The sequence below is a fragment of the Agelaius tricolor genome, unplaced genomic scaffold (genome assembly GCF_023055355.1).
Source record: "Agelaius tricolor isolate 1412-34295 unplaced genomic scaffold, bAgeTri1.0.p SCAF_39, whole genome shotgun sequence".
Lineage (NCBI taxonomy): Eukaryota > Metazoa > Chordata > Aves > Passeriformes > Icteridae > Agelaius > Agelaius tricolor.
The window spans coordinates 1882934-1887567 of NW_027269299.1; the positions used below are offsets into that span (position 1 = coordinate 1882934).

Below are 4634 nucleotides of genomic sequence, written 5' to 3' on the forward strand. Positions count from 1 at the left end.
AGAGGAGGGGGTCGGAACCCCCATCCCAGGCGCTGTCGCCTCCCACGCGTGCGCGGCAGCACGGCATGGTACTGCCATGGTTCCCACCCACAGACAGCCGACTGCACAAGGGGGGAGGCCGGGGGCGAGGTCCGTGCCTCGACTCCCCTTCTCACCCTCCTCTCTCTTTCTCTCGGCCCTCAGCGGCGCCTTTCGACGCTGTCTCTCGCTCTCCCCAGGCCGCCGCGCCACCGCATCCACGGCGCGGCCCCAGCGAGGATGAGCTCCACCCAGCGGCTCGCTCCAGGAGGGGGGGAGCAACGGAGCGCTCCCCGAGTCTGCATTTAGGGGGATGAAGGCCCTGCACGGCGACCACGACAACGATGACAACCGCGACAACGACGACGCCTGCTGGGCTGCAGGGAAGGGATCAAGGCCCGCCTAGGGAAACGCTTCCCTCGCCGAACCCCTGACCGCCTTCCCTCCGGGCACCGGCAGGATGCCGCCGCCACCGCTGCCGCCGCCGCCCGCTGCAGGCAACGGGCCTGCGAGGCGACCCCAGCCACGCAACCGGGGTGGCCCCTGGACGGCGATTGATCGTCAAGCGACGCCCAGACAGGCGTAGCCCCTGGAGGAACCCAGGGCTGCAAGTGCGTTCAAAGTGTCGATGATCAGTGTGTCCTGCAATTCACATTAATTCTCGCAGCTAGCTGCGTTCTTCATTGACGCAAGAGCTGAGTGATCCACCGCTAAGAGTTGTCTGTCTTTCGGGCACTGCTCACGCTGAGTGGCCCCTTTTTGTTACTCTGGCGCTGAGGACGCTCGGGCGCGCCCCTGGCTTCGACCGTACGAGCACACAGAAAATGGAAGGGGGGGGAAAAAAAAACCACTGGAACAACCCACTCTCTGAAGGCCAGCCAAGAGGCGTGGGAGCCCGCGCCCCTGACCGCCTTCCCCCGCAAGGAGTGATGCCGACCTCACAAATGCCGTCCTTCGGAGGTGGCCCAGGCGCCCGGGCTTGGCCCGGCCTCCGTGCGGAGGGCCAGGCGGCATGCACCAGAATGCAGGGGACATGGCAGCCCGCCGGCTTCTCTCATTCACGGGACAACACGCACAAAACACATGGCACATGGCTGGGGGCGGGCAGCCATAGGCCCCTGCACCACGCCGGCTCTCCCTCGGCCCCAACACCGCGGGCCTCGCGGAGCGCCATTGCGCTGCTGCCCGGCCAGCTTTTCTCTTCCCCACTTCATGGCCTTTCCCCCGGGCTTGAGAGGGGCACGCGACAACGACCGGCCCCTGCCGGCACGCCTCCCGTGGGACCGCTCCCCCACCGGGCAGGCGAGCAACCGGCGGTCGCGCTCCGCCGCTGGCCCAGAGGCGGACGCCACCGAGACCCGAGCCAGCATTGCCAGCGCCCGAGGCCTGCTGGACGGCAGAACCGGCCGCCGCCGGGGCCGCACTCCTGGGACCTCCGCCACCGCGTCGCACTGCTGGGGCCCCTTGCCCCGGGCACGCGACGGCGGAAGGCGGTACGGCGCTGAGCCGGGGGGCAATGCCCGCTCTCCTCGTTTGCACGCGGAGACTGGGCGGGGAGAAGCACCCCTGCGGCCACCCCGCACGCCTTCCTGTGGCCCACACACGGCTGGGAAGGGGGCTGGAGGACTCAACAAGCGGGGCCTGGGACGGGACCGCCGGCGGCCGACGGCGGGTGCCGTCCGGCCGACCGTCCCCACAGGGAGGGACACCCGTTGAGCGGCACCGCCACTGCTTGGCACAGGGTCGCCCGCGCTCGCGGGCCTCTGCCGCCGGAGGGCCCGCCGAGTGCTTGCTCCCCACCAGCAGGGGGGCAGTCGAGCCAGGGGACGGCTGGTGGACGACGGCCCCAGGGCTGCGCGTTTGAGGAGAAAAGGCCGTCGAGGGGAGGAGAGGCGCCAGACGTGCCAGACGCGCCAGACACGGCGCCACACGCGCGAGAGACCACGGCGGCGGTCTGAGGAGAGAGAGCGCAGGGGGGCCCTGGCGGGCGCGGGGGATGCAGCTTGACCACCAAGAACACCTCGGGGGCACACGCGCATGCGCGCCATGAAGCGCGGCCTGGAACACCCGGAGGCCTCAGCCCTTGGAGTTTTTCTGCCCCACGCGAGAGGGGGGCCGCTCGGCCCGAGAGCAGGGAACTCTGCCAGCTGGCAAAGGCCCCGCTCCCCAGTGCGGGTAGGGCTGGAGGAGCCGCCTCCTCCGAGCACCAAAGGCGTCCCCGCCATCCGGCTCCCTAGCCCTTTCCACCTCAGCTGCCGACGGGTGCCACAGCTGGCTGGCCGGCCATCGCTGGACAGGCAAAGCAGCGAGGGAAGGGACGGGTGCACCTCCGGGAGGGGCCGTGCCGATCACCCCTCCCTCCCGGCACCTGGGCAGCTTTCTCGCGTGCACGCCGAGGAGACCTGAGCTCAGGAGGACTCGGGCCGCGCCAGGGCGCCCACAGGCAGCACGCAGGCAACCGGCGTTCGGCGGCGCCGGCCACAGCAGCAAGAGGCTCGGGGGCCCGTGGCCGCACGCCCGCTCTCTGGCGGGGACGGACCGGCAGCAGACCGGCGCAAGGCTGGGTTGGGGGGGCGTGGTATGGGGGGCGGGGGGGGACACCCGTTGTAGCGCGGGGTGAGCCCCACCCGAGCACACGGTGGCGGGCGCGCGTGGCGTGCCTCGCCACACCGAGCGGCTTTTGCCCCCTCTCCCCCTTCCGACCCCCCGTGCCCGGCGGTGCCGCGTGCCTCCGGTCCCTCTCTCTCACTAGGGCTGCGGTGTGCGGCGAAGGGCGTGTGGCCCCCGGAGAGAACCTGGGCCGGCAGCTAGGGGCCGAGCATGCGAAAGGAGCGGGCGTGTGAGTGACGCCACGCATGCACCGCCGGCCGGCTGGCCCGGCACGACACGGCAGGTGCCAAGCCCCACCGGTAATGATCCTTCCGCAGGTTCACCTATGGAAACCTTGATACAACTTTTACTTCCTCTAGATAGTCAAGTTTGACCGTCTTCTCAACACTCTGGCAGGGCGGTGGCCGACCCCGCCGGGGCCGATCCGAGGACCTCACTAAAACCATCCAATCGCTAGTAGCGACGGGCGGTGTGTACAAAGGGCAGGGACTTAACATGAGCTAATGACCTGCACTTACAGGGAATTCCTCGTTCACGGGGAAGAATTGCAATCCCCGATCCCCATCACCAATGGGCTTCAACGGGTTACCCGCGCCTGCCGGCAGAGGGTAGGCACAAGCTGAGCCAGTCAGTGTAGCGCGCGTGAGGCCCAAGACATCTAAGGGCATCACAGACCTGTTATTGCTCAATCTCGGGTGGCTGAACGCCACTTGTCCCTCTAAGAAGTTGGACGCCGACCGCTCGGGGGTTGCGTAACTAGTTAGCATGCCAGAGTCTCGTTCCTTATCGGAATTAACCAGACAAATCGCTCCACCAACTAAGAACGGCCATGCACCACCACCCACGGAATCGAGAAAGAGCTCTCAATCTGTCAATCCTGTCTGTGTCTGGGCTGGGTGAGGTTTCCCGTGTTGAGTCAAATTAAGCCGCAGGCTCCACTCCTGGTGGTGCACTTCCGTCAATTCCTTTAAGTTTCAGATTTGCAACCATACTTCCACTGGAACCCAAAGACTTGGGTTTCCCGGGAGCTGCCCGGTGGGTCACAGGAATAACGCTGCCGGATCGCCAGTCGGCATCGTTTATGGTTGGAACTACGACGGTATCTGATCATCTTCGAACCTCTGACTTCTGTTCTTGATTAATGAAAACATTCTTGGCAAATGCTTTCGCTCTAGGCCGTCTTGCGCCGGTCCAAGAATTTCACCTCTAGCGGCACAATACCAATGCCCCCAGCCGTCCCTCTTAATCATGGCCCCGTTTCCAAAAACCATCAAAATAGAACCGGAGTCCTATACCATTATTCCTAGCTGCAGTATGCCAGCGGCCAGCCTGCTTTGAACACTCCAATTTTCTCAAAGTAAATGCTTCGGGCCCCGCGGGACACTCAGCTAAGAGCATCGAGGGGGCGCCGAGAGGCAGGGGCTGGGACAGGTGGTGGTTCGCCTCGCGGCGGACCGCCAGCTCGATCCCAAGATCCAACTACGAGCTTTTTAACTGCAGCAATTTTAAGATACGCTATTGGAGCTGGAATTACCGCGGCTGCTGGCACCAGACTTGCCCTCCAATGGATCCTCGCTCAAGGATTTAAAGTGCGCTCATTCCAATTACAGGGCCTCAAAAGAGTCCTGTATTGTTATTTTTTGTCACTACCTCCCCGGGTCGGGAGTGGGTAATTTGCGTGCCTGCTGCCTTCCTTGGATGTGGTAGCCATTTCTCAGGCTCCGTCTCCAGAATCGAACCCTGATTCCCTGTCACCCATGGTCACCATAGTAGGCACAGACAGTACCATCGAAAGTTGATAGGGCAGACATTCGAATGGGTCATCGCCACCGCGGGGGCCTGCAATCGGCCCGAGGTTATCTAGAGTCACCAAAGCTGCCAGGCGGGCCCAGGTTGGTTTTGGTCTGATAAATGCACACATCCCCGGAGTTCGGCGCTCGTCGGCATGTATTAGCTCTAGAATTACCACAGTTATCCAAGGAGCGGGAGAGGAGCGACCAAAGGAA

At 64.7% G+C, this 4634-nt stretch overlaps 1 non-coding gene across 1 annotated transcript; it reads right to left on the reverse strand.

Annotated features, from left to right (window-relative positions):
- Positions 1 to 584: 584 nt before the first annotated feature.
- On the reverse strand, positions 585 to 737 carry LOC139603531 (5.8S ribosomal RNA). The gene has a single exon (XR_011683710.1). It is a non-coding gene; the product is annotated as a 5.8S ribosomal RNA (ribosomal RNA).
- Between the last annotated feature and the right edge of the window lie 3897 nt (positions 738 to 4634).